We start from the raw sequence: 12,194 nt of genomic DNA, 5'->3' as shown, positions 1-12,194 counted from the left end.
CTGCGTTACGTGTTACTGCCCATGGCATTACTGTGTTATTAAAACCGTGACTTTTTTTTTGCGAGTGTGACGTTCTTGGCAACAACTATGTGCAGATCAACAATGGATAATATATCGAGCGTGGGAGAGTGTACGACCATGCAGCGTTAAAAGCGTGGAAGTATTTACTTTACTTTGAGTTTGATTACGTAAAAAGTGACAAAAACATTAGCGGCCGCTGTTCGAAGAAAACTTATTTTAACAGCGAAAAATCCCCCTAAACTTCCGCACAAGAACCGATTAGGCTACACTGCCATGGGAATGTGAAATTCACAGAGAAACTCAGGATTCCTCCACTGACATGATGGCTGCAACACACCTGCACCAGGGCAAACCTCCGCCTACCCCACTCCCGCTGAACAGGTGAAAATAGAGCAACAGGATGGCTGATTCTTTGATTTTATTTAATTTCTGCTGTGTTTTACTTGCATCTATTGGAAAGAGTGAGTGTAAACAAAACTAACAATTTTATTTTATATGCTGGAGTTGTACAGAAAATGTGTTTAAATGTTAAACAAATTTCTTCCAGTCGGAGAATGTTGCATATAATTTAATTCGTGCTTGATGCATAAAGTTAAAAGATTAAAAGATTAAAAAGATTAAAACTAATAAAACAAGTTTTGAAAAGAGACTTTTTCATTTGATGACATTTTATATGATGGATTATGCAGAAAAAGTTGAATTAGGATTGAAGCGACTGAAGATCTATCCTTCATTACCTGTTCAGGGTGTAAATCATGTTTTTAAAAAGTAACTAAGTAACTAATTACTCTCAAAAATAAGCAATCAGTAAAGTAACTGTATTACTGTTTGGGGGAAGTAATTGGTAATTAGTTACTGGTAATTGGTAATTAACATGCTCCACCTCCACCCTCCGACCCAGGTTGCTCATCTGTTCAGGCAGCCGGTAGATTCACAGCCTGGCAAGTCAGAATCATACGCGCCACTCCTCACCTCACCCGGATTACCAGACATCTCAAAAGCCGGGTGTGGTGAGTAATAAGGACAAATTTTCTTTACCCACTCTGTCTGTTTGTTTGATAACAGTGGACAGTGAGACTGCAAATGCTGAGGTGGCGCAGCCTGTAGCTAGTTGTCTGCGTGCTGGAGGGGCCCGCTCGGCCTCAGCTGGAGGTTTGCGCACCGGCGGTGTCTGGATGCTGGAGCGGCCCACTCAGCCTTAGCTGGAGCTTTAAGCGCTGGATAGGCCAGCTCAGCCTAAATCGGAGGTTTGAGCACCAGGGGTCTGCGAGCTGTCCATATCTACTACGCCTGCTCGCCCGCGTCCTCATCCAGCACGGCCTGCACCCCTGCTTCCAGGTCCAGCAGCGAAACACCAGCCATCAGCCAAGGAAAAGGATAAAACAATCCAGCTCTTAGAAAGGAGAGTGGAGGATTTAGAACAGCATGCACGACTGGAGGACGTGATTATTCCGTGATTATGAGTTTTTTGCGACTTCCCCTGCATAGCAACAACATCACGGCATGTTATACCCTCCCCAGAAAGAATGCCAGGGCACCTCCAGCAATAGTAGTAAAATGTGTGAATCGAAAACACAAAATTGAGCTACTGAGGCAGTCTAGACAACTGAAAGGGAGTGGAGTATATGTGAATGAACATCTCACAAAAAAGAACGCTGATATTACCAGACAAGCCCGTATCATGCGTAAAGAAAAAAAAATCCAAGCATCATAGACAAGAAATTGCAAAGTGATGATAAAGCTCAATGGAACACCAGAAGAGGCCAAGGTTGTAATGATCAGGGATCTTCATGATTTGGACAACTACGGGGTTTACACTGTTGTGGTCGGACAGCAGAAGGTCTTGTTATGATTTGTTTGCTAACAACTAGCCGAACTTATTCAATGAAAGACACTATTTCCGACTGTTGGAGGGGAAAATGGCAAGTTATGAGTCAGTAGACTGGAAGAGTATTAGTGTGAAGCTGCAGGTGGATATGGAACTGGGATCGATGGTGTCACTGTTAGCAGAGACGGGTCTTCCAGCAGAATCTGCATGAATATTGAAGATACTTATTATTTAGACGGAGGAATAATCACACGTGGGGCATCGGCTTTTACCGGAACATTCACACCAAAAGGTGTCCTTGTTTATTGAACTCTCGGGTATACTCCGCAGCATAACAGGAAGCATCCTTTCAAAATAAAATCACAATAGATGACAACGAGGGCATACTTAATAAGCAGCTCAACACCCCCACTTGCACTCACGTTGTCAGCTTTACATGCATTCCAAAAGAAACTGTTTTTCTTTACTATTTGTTTACGCTTCAAACATATATTTCTCAAACTTCAATAACTTCCCCTTTGTTGCTGGCTTTGTCATAACATCGGCCACCATCAGACCTGTCGAACTATATTCCAATATCAAATTTCCAGCATTAACTGTTGATCTTACAAAATGATACTTGATATCGATATGCTTACACCTCTGTCTGTTAACAGGATTCTTTGCCAATGTGATAGTCCCTTGATTGTCCTCAAAAATCTTTGGTGGTCCCTTTTGATGCTCATACATGCTTTGCAACAGTTGTGTCAAGTACAAACATTCTTGTGTTGTTGCTGCCAAAGCTATGTACTCTGCTTCACAAGTTGACAAGGCAACAGTTGGCTGCTTCTTTGTTCGCCATGACACCAAAGTACCTTCTTCATTCAGGCTTATGCAGTAACCTGTAGTACTCCTCCTGTCAGTCACATCTGCAGCCCAGTCTGAGTCACTGTGACCTTGTACTCTCAAATCTTTGTCACTTTTCCTGTAGCACAATGTCTTGTCTTTTGATTGTTTCAAATACCTTAGAACATGTTTCACAGTAGTCCAATGTTCCACAGCTGGTTCTTTGAAGTGCTGTGACAGCTTACTTACAACAAAACTCAAATCTGGTCGTGTGCAAGAGGTCAAGTTAATGAGGCTACCTACTGCCTCTCTGTACATTCTGACATTGTTCATTTTCTCAGCATCATCATTGTAGTTCAACTTTTGTTCACAAGGAGTTGATCTTGGTTTACAGTCTTGCATTTGAAATCTTTCCAGTATGTTTTCTACATATCTCTCTTGTGACATTTTTACACAATCTCTGGTTTGCTCAAAATCAATACCAAGAAAATGTTTGAGTTTCCCCATATCTTTCATTTTGAACCTTGCAGTTAGCATTCCCTTCACAGATTTCAAAACACTTTCATCACTGGCTGCAATAATAATATCATCAACCCATATGATCATGATCACTTTTCTTGTGTTCCTTGTGTAAACACAATGATCTACAGGACTCTGCATGAAACCGTTCTCTATCAAATAGTCATGTAATGTCCTGTTCCAGTTTCGGCCTGACTGTTTAAGCCCATAAAGTGACTTTTCCAGCTTATAGACCAGTTTTATCATTCGTTTTTCCTTTTACTTCATAGCCTTCTGGCTGCTCAACATAAACTTCAAAATCTATTGGTGCATGCAAGTATGCAGTTTTTACATCCATCTGATGCAAAATCAGGTTTTCTTCTATCGCACACTGCATCAATACTCTTATACTAGTCAGGTTAGCAGTCGGAGAAAAAGTTTCATCATAGTCTATCCCAAAACACTGGTTGTAACCTTTAGCAACGTACCGTGCTTTATATTTTTCTGATCCATCACCACTGTTTTTCTTCACATATACTCATCTACCCCCCACTGCTTTCTTTCCCTCAGGTAAGCTTGTTAGAGTAAAGGTGTAGTTCTCTTTTAAGGATTGCATTTCCTCATCCATAGCTGCTTTCCACTCTTTAGAGTTGGGTGACTTTACAGCTTCACTGAATGTCACGGGTGAGTTACTTATCAGTCTGTAACAGTAGTCTATGTTAGTCAGCATTTGATCAACAATGTTGAAGATATGCGTAGCTTATTTGTGATTTTAAAAATGTGTAGGTAGAATGTAGAATTATTGTAGAGACACTGACACTGCCCTGGATATAAATAAAGGCCTGACTGTGTCATGAACTTAGGAGTAGATTTTAGGAGACCCTCCCCCAGTTTGAACTGTGAAAGTAAGACAAAGAGGAGTTAATGCTGAGTGGAAATTCCCCAGAGGATACCTGGGTGGGGGTCTCAACATTTGTAACTGGATAACTGTGGTTTGGAAGGGAGATGGACTTTTATGACCCGCAGGAAGGCACGTACATAGAGATATACGCACATAGTGCTTTAACTGTTACGCACACACATCCACACGCACACTCACTCACGTGCACTCACACATAAACACAGGTACGCACACACACAGGCACTCACATGCTCGTGCACATAGACACAGACACAGAGTTTGCAGCACACCATAGGGGATTTATGATGGGGTCGCTTCTATAAAGCTGGCTGTAACTAACAAAGGGGTGAAGATTTTTGCAGAGGGACACCGGCCTCGTCTTCCCTTCTAGAAGAATGTACGCTTAAATAAAGATGAATAAAGTTTTTGTAAAAATGACTACTGGGTCCGGTGCCATCTCTGGATGCCCGATGAATAAAAAAGAACCGGAGTAAAACTGATTTCCCAACAATATCGTCTCCTGACTCATATTCATTTAGATAATCTGGTTTCTTTCTTGTTCTAGAAGGATACCTACTGGAGTTTTCAGTCTCATCACTAAGTGGCATCTGACTGTTCGCTTCTGGTTGGTTGTCAGTACCTGGTTCCTGTGAACTGGTACTGGGGCTTTCCCTGTTCATGTTTGGTCTCTCCCTCACCTGTATGTCCTCATCCTCAGATGTCGTATCAGTTTGTGTTTGCTTTTCCTCATTGTGTTTGGTTACAAACTTAACCAGCCTAAACTTTTGCACTTTAGCGCTGTCTGGGAAATAAACCTTGTATGCTGGACTGTTTTTGTCGTAGCCTACAAAAATCCCTTTTGTACACCTAGAATCCAGCTTACCCTTGTCTTGCTTGTAAATATAACACTCACACCCAAACTTGAGCATTCTGGATAGATTGGGCTTCTGCCCAGTCAGCAAAAAGTAAGGCGTCTGTCCTGTCCGGTTGTTAAAGCACCTGTTTCTGTCAATAGCCACTGTTTGAACTGCATACGTCCATAATTCCTCTCAATAAGCATGCACCTTCCCATATCAAAAAGTGTTCTCCAGCCACGTTCTGCTGTACCATTCTGGTGAGGGGAATATGGGGCTGAAGTTTCATATCTTATTCCATGTTTGTCTAACAATGCCTGGTAACTCTTTGCCATGAACTCTGTGCCGTTGTCTGACCTGATACACTTTACCTTCCCGTGTGGGGCTGTATCAGCCAAAAAGATTTCAGTTGCGTGCATTGTTTCACTTTTGTTTTTGAGAAAATATACAAATACTGCACCGGAAAAGTCATCGGTAAACAATAATGCATATCTGTGTCCATCTCGTGATTCTGGATCTATCGGCCCTGCTAGATCCGTATGTACCAGCTCGAGAGGTTTCTCGGCTCTTCTGTCAGGGTTTCTATTCCTAGTCTGGACAAATTTTCCCTGGATACACACCTCACAGTTTTCCCCTTGATTTTCATACCTTCAACCACATTTTGTAACTTCAGAATGTCACTATGATTGCAATGTCCCAAAATTTCGTGCCATGTCTGCACATCAAAACAATTATTACACTTATCATCATACTCACTTACAGTTTCAAGGTAATAAAGTCTGTTGTGCTCATGGATGTAGAACTTTGTACCGTCTCTGTGTTGAAGGATGTTCCTTCCTTTCTTAAAGATGATAGTAGCTCCATTCGCGGTGGTCGCTCTCACAGAGAAGATATTCTGTGGAAATGAGGGAATGTACAGAGCGTCTTTCAGTGTTGTTTTACACTGTCTCCCTCTGCTGTCAATCAAGCACACCTCTGCATCTCCTCTGCCTTCAGCCACTCCTTTACACCTGGTGCCATCAGCTAATTCCACACAGTGTGTTCCCGGCTGGAAGTCATCATTAAATTTCTTGAACGCTGTTTTATCATTCAGGATGTGTGATGTTGCGCCAGTATCCACCATCAGGCCTTTGGTCCTGATGTCCTGCCGCTGTTGAGGTTCCGCGTAGTCATCGCTCATCCGGAAGACATAGGTGTCGTCGCTCTCTGCGTTGCCGCCCTCCTCCGAGGCTGTGCACGCTTCATCATTCCGTTGTCGTCTCCTGCAAGTTGACTCTCGATGGGTGTTGCTTCTACAGTGACCGCACCACTGTTTGTAGCGGCATGCTCTGGCCTTGTGTCCCCGCTGGTCACACTTAAAACAGACTATGTCTGACATGTCTCTCCTGTGGTCACTAGCAGCTGCTGCGGGTCTCGCGCTAGGTTGCACTCTCGCCTTCATGATGTTATCTTCTTGTACCACTAAGCGCATTTTCTCAGTGTCCTCATAGCTGCGGAGTTTTGTTTTAAATTCCGCAAACTTGATTTCTGATTCAGTTTGCATAATGTGAACAGAAAAAGGGTTAAATGCTTCTGGTAAACCTTTTAACACCATCGCTACAAGCAGACCATCACTAAGTGTCTCTCCAGCATTTCTCAGGGCTGTAATAAATGTCTCTGCGCGTATGATGTACTCCGTGATGCTCGCACTGCTTGCCTTCTTCAGAGAAGTCAGTTCAGTATAAAGGCTGATAATTCTTGGTTTACCTTTTCCCGCATAATAGTCTCTTAAAATTTTCAGTGCTGCGCGTCCATCATCGGCAGCTTCATAATTCTTCTCATCTCCGTCAAAAACCAACCTTGCCCATCGGCCACTGGGTTCACCAGCACGCTTACTCATGGTGCTAACTTAGCATGCTAGTCCTCACCGAACACGCTGTACTTTGCGACTTTTCTGGTGGTAAACTTTCCCCTGGCGTAGCTTCAATATTTTCCTGGGCCCATAACCTGTTAGCAGAGACGGGTCTTAAAGCAGAATCTGCATGAATATTGAAGATACTTATTATTTAGACGGAGGAATAATCACACGTGGGGCATCGGCTTTTACCGGAACATTCACACCAAAAGGTGTCCTTGTTTATTGAACTCTCGGGTATACTCCGCAGCATAACAGGAAGCATCCTTTCAAAATAAAATCACAATAGATGACAATGAGGGCATACTTAATAACTAGCTCAACAGTCACCATTATGCGCGGAGACGAGATATAGATCTTAGCCTCAGTTATTTATGGATCAGAAAGAACTATAGGTATGAGTGGTTTCTCCAAATATGTTGTGAAATACTTGTACGGATGTTAATGGGTATGTCATAAGGATAACAGACATTTAAAGAATACTCAATCACAATGACTGAAGATTCGGATTACAGATTACCTGATTTTGAAAATATAATCGATCCAGAACGGAATGTGCGTATTGCAATGAATGTTACATGCGAGTATTATACTGAGAATCAATTTAGGGATAATGTTGACTTAGGCAATATATTTTCATTAATTCATTTCAACTGTAGAAGCCTCTATAAAAATTTTTGTTCTGATCAATGATTTTTTGAATAATCTGAAAGGCAATTTTAAAGTGATAGCACTATCAGAAACATGGGTAGATGAGGAAAGGAGTTGGGACTTTCACATTGATGGGTATGAATTATATCATTTAAATAGATCTAATAAGGAGGCAGGATGTGTGGCACTTTTGGTTGATAGTGATTTGAAATGTAAACAGGTTGAATATATATCTGTGGCTATTGATGATTTAATGGAGTGTGTGACAGCAGAAATAGAAATGGAAAGAAAGAGTAATATTATTGTTACTTGTATGTATAGGAGGCCTGGGACACTGATAGAAACATTCACAGATGTAGTAGAAGATTTATTGAGCAAGGTAAAGGGAAATAAGACATTCTGTATTTGCAGTGATTATAATATTGATTTTTTTAAATGTCCAATCATAAGGCATCATCAGATTTTTTTGAGTTATTATTTGGAAGAGGGTTCTACCCTCTGATTACTAAACCTAGTAGAACAACTGAAAAGTCAGCTACTTCAATTGATCACATTTTCAATAATTGCTTGGAAAGCAACATTATAAGTGGTCTTGTCATAAATGACAAGTGATCATTTACCTGTTTTTGTTACTTTAGATTATAAAATGACACGAAAGGAGGAAGTGTGTGTGGACAGATATAAGAGTGGTACAGTCTATGTTTTTAGGGGAAATCACTGAAAAAGAAATCACAGATATTGTAGCAAAATCTAAAAACAAGACATCCACTGATTGTGATGGGTTAGATATGGTCATCGTTAAAAAGACTTTGGATTGTATAATCAAACCTCTCTGTTATATTTTTAATCTCTCATTTTATACGGGTGTATTTCCTGACCGAATGAAAGTGGCAAAAGTTTATAAATCTTTATAAATCAGGAGACAGACATAGTTTTAATAATTATAGACCAGTATAATTGCTATCACAGTTTTCTAAAGTGCTTGAAAATGTCAGGATGCCTGGGTCGTTGACCCAGGGTTTTGAGTTTATTATATTATTTATCATTTCTAGTCTTTGGTTTCTTTGTTAGAGTTATGTCTTATGGTTTATGTCTCTGTGTTCTCTAGTTGCTGTCTCCCTGTGTCCAGTCAGTCTGTGTCTGTAGTTCAGTCTGTGTTATGATTCCTGTTTTATTTTGAAGGTCCATGTCTGATGTTAATGTGTCTGGTTTTGCTTCCCCTGTTTCGTTAGGCCTGATTTGCCCCAGCTGTGTTTCCCTCCTGTTGCCCATTTCCTGATTGCTCCCTCTATGTATTTAAGCCCTGTGTTTCAGTTTGTCATTGTCGCGATCTACCCTTATCTAGCTGTGTGTTTTGTCTGCCCGTGTAAGTTATTTGGATTCTTACTTTTGTTCTGTTTGAGTTTATGTTTGTCTCTGGAGTCTGCACTTTGGGTCCTTTTCCTTCCTGCACACAGCCGTCACATAACAGAAAAACTCTTAGCACAAAGATTTGATAGTTTCATTGAAAAAGATCAACTGTTAAGTGAAAGTCAGTACGGATTTAGACGGAACAGATCAACAGCAATAGCATTAATGAATACTATTGAAGACATTTCATCAGCAACACATAATAATAAATATACTATAGGGATCTTCATTGATTTTTTAAAAAAAGCTTTTGACACTCTGCAACACATCTTGATTTCTAAGTTAAGTACTTATGGTGTGAGAGGAATAGTATTGAACTGGTTAAGCAGTTATTTAGATAATAGGTTTCAGTATGTGCAGTATTTAGGCAGTTTATCTGATAGAATGGAAATATAATGTGGGGTCCCTCAAGGTTCTGTTTTAGGACCAAAACTTTTTAATTTATATATAAACGACATTTTTGATTATTAGGAGTTGGTGGCGTTTCTCTGGTGTGGTGTCATGGGGTTTGCTTCTGTTTTCAGCACAGGTAGGCGGGGCGGTGTGTCACGGGATGTTGGCACACATCAGACGTCATTTGATGGAGTGTTATTTAGGAGCAGCACGACAGACGTCTGGTGTCGGGGTATTGCCACCTCCCCGAGTGGTAACGTGTAATTTTCCGTGGTGTGCATTACGGCCAACCTATATCTTGGATTTTGTTTGCTTACCTGTTGTCCTGTATCCTCAGCCGGATCCGTCACCCGCTTGCCTGTCAGCTGTTCGTGAAGCCGCATTTCTGGGATCACTACAGAGATCAATCTCAGCTTTTCTCTCACATCCCGTGAGCTCTCCAACTCTCCCCATATTTATTGCCGTTTCTTACCGGTTGTTAGGTATCTTTCCCTAAAGTTTTATTTTCCTTTTTCTCATAGATCCACCCTGCGTGTGCGGGTTACCCCTTTCCCTCTGAATGCATGTCAGCCCCCTTCCCTGGTTTCCCTCTGTTTATTTATCAGCGTACATATCCCATGCTGTTTAAATAAGTTTGACACTGTAAATAAAGAGCACTTCCTGCATTTTCTGCACTTCTGTGTGTTCTGACATAGAGTGCCTTCACTGGGCCTTTGTGGGGTGGGGGGTGTTCAGGTGTCTTTGCTTTTTCAGCGTTCTCCCGCTTGGCTGGCGGCCGGCGGCAACGTGGATGAGACCCGTCGGGCGGCTTGGCAGGCGGTCGATGGTAGTGTGGATGTGGACGTGACCCCTCAGGTGGTTTGGTGGGTCTCCGTAGACAGGCTGTTTTGACAGGCCCCGGAAAAAGCCATGCTGGACGTGGACATGGCTTGGCAGGCGAGACGAGCAGAGGCGTGGCGTTGACCTCTGGCTGCATCATGGCAGGCGAGACGAGCAGAGGCGTGGCGTCGACCTCTGGCTGGGTCGTGGCAGGCGAGATGAGCAGAGGCGTGGCGGCGACCTCTGGCTGGGTCAAACCGGGACCAGGCGTGGTGGCGACCTCTGGCTGGGCCGAGCCGGGACCAGGCGTGGCGGCGACCTCTGGCTGGGCCGAGCCGGGACCAGGCGTGGCGGCGACCTCTGGCTGGGCCGAGCCGGGACCAGGCGAGGCCCTCCAGCTGACTTGGCATAGTGCTAGACGGGCTCCTCGGGCCCTCCAGCTCACGTGGCATGAGGCTGGACGGGCTTCTCGGGCCCTCCAGCAATGGAAGAAAACTGCTCCGCTGCTCGGGATCGCTGACGGCGTGAACGCCGTTTTCTCCGGGAAGGAGGAGGAGACGTGCCAGCATGCGAATCCTCCAGCGGACCGGGCTGAACCTCCTCCGAGTCTTTATACTGGAGAGGCAGATTCTGGGCGGACGCGTACGGTGGAAACGAGGAAGTCCTGGATGACAGGGTTTAGCGCGCCAAATAGCCAGGGAAGTCCAGAAACCATCCTCTGCAGACGGATGGCTAACTCCTGCTGGTATTCTTCAAATGGCAGCGCAAACTATTCCTGGCATAGAAACTCCACCGCATAGATCATGTCCTCCCGGAGCTCAGCGGAGGGATTATGAGCTGCTGGGTCCATTGTCTGGTCAGGTCGTTCTGTCACAGTCTGGCGAGGGCAGACTGTATGAATTCACGAGAGGACCCAAAACGCAGACTCCAAGGAACAGGGAACAGAACTTGAATGTTAACAAAAAGCGATCCGTTTAATAAGGCTGGTAAAAAGGTGCAAAGAAAAGGCAAGGCAAACTGACGTAAACTAACATCAACCTAAACTGGTGAATCTAAACCAACAATATGAAAAAACCTGGACAAGGGAAGTGAAACTAAATACAATGAACAAAGAACACACGACTCCTTCAAAATAAAACAGGAAACATGAGACAGACATGATTATACAAACTTGATAACATAAGACAGTGTGGGATTGTTCTGTTATCATATGTTACCTTATATCTGTAATCAAAGTAGTTGAATTATGATACTGCTGTAGATCATATTATACCCCTTAATATAGAGTGTGTGATCAGTATGTAGTTTTAGTTTGCATTATACTTCTGACTTAAAAGAGTGTGAAAAACATTAGATCTATTTGATTGACCTGCATTACTCGACACTGTTGAATGTGTTACACTGTTTCTTGACATTGCATACTGCTGAATCATGAAGAGAATGTTGGGTGCAGAGGGCCTTGTACTGATAAATGGGAGAAACAGACTACATTCCATACCCCCACCTTTACAGAGAGCAGAAAGACAGGGAGCCGAGGTCATAACTTAGGCGCCGTAAGAGAGAAAGAATGTGAATGTTTAGGCTTTCACGACTAGGTGGGGGCTACTAGAGGCTATAAAAGGCTGAGAAACCCGTCACCATTTTGAGACTTGCTGTGACCCTCTGCAGGCGGGTCTCCCCATCATGATGGTTCTTATGCTCTTAAGTGTTGAATTATATGGAAATAAAATATTGTTGATTGAGCATTTATACACCGAGTATTGTCCTTCCTTCAGCCCAAAGATTAAAAGAACTGGGAGATTTTAACAACTTGGTGCCTGGTGACCCAGATCTTTGGTGTGCTGAGGAGGGGCAGATTTGGCCTGTGGTGAGATCGTGGGGCGAGGCGAACAGAGGGCCGGCCTAAACAGAAAGGTAAGCACAGCCTGTTGTATTATAAATACCAAATGTGCATATTGGGCTTTCCAAATTAATCTGTTCGCTGAGTTACACGTATTTTCACATTAAATTTGTCGGTGTCTGGTTTTTGGCGCAAGATACTAACAACAAAAGTTGAGGCTGAATTCCAGTGTGTTAGATAAACTGCTTCTACCAAGAAAC

The 12,194-nt window shown here is 42.9% G+C and overlaps 1 long non-coding RNA gene across 1 annotated transcript; it reads left to right on the top strand.

The window, feature by feature from the left end:
• Window positions 1-8,805: 8,805 nt before the first annotated feature.
• Window positions 8,806-9,740, top strand: LOC120441693. Its single transcript, XR_005614193.1, has 3 exons — window positions 8,806-8,838; window positions 9,407-9,528; window positions 9,613-9,740. It is a non-coding gene; the product is annotated as an uncharacterized LOC120441693 (long non-coding RNA).
• Window positions 9,741-12,194: the final 2,454 nt, after the last annotated feature.

Source organism: Oreochromis aureus, linkage group 9 (assembly GCF_013358895.1).
Source record: "Oreochromis aureus strain Israel breed Guangdong linkage group 9, ZZ_aureus, whole genome shotgun sequence".
Taxonomy (NCBI): Eukaryota; Metazoa; Chordata; class Actinopteri; order Cichliformes; family Cichlidae; genus Oreochromis; species Oreochromis aureus.
The sequence above is the reverse complement of the archived record's forward strand: the minus strand, read 5'-3'. Positions and strand labels throughout refer to the sequence as shown.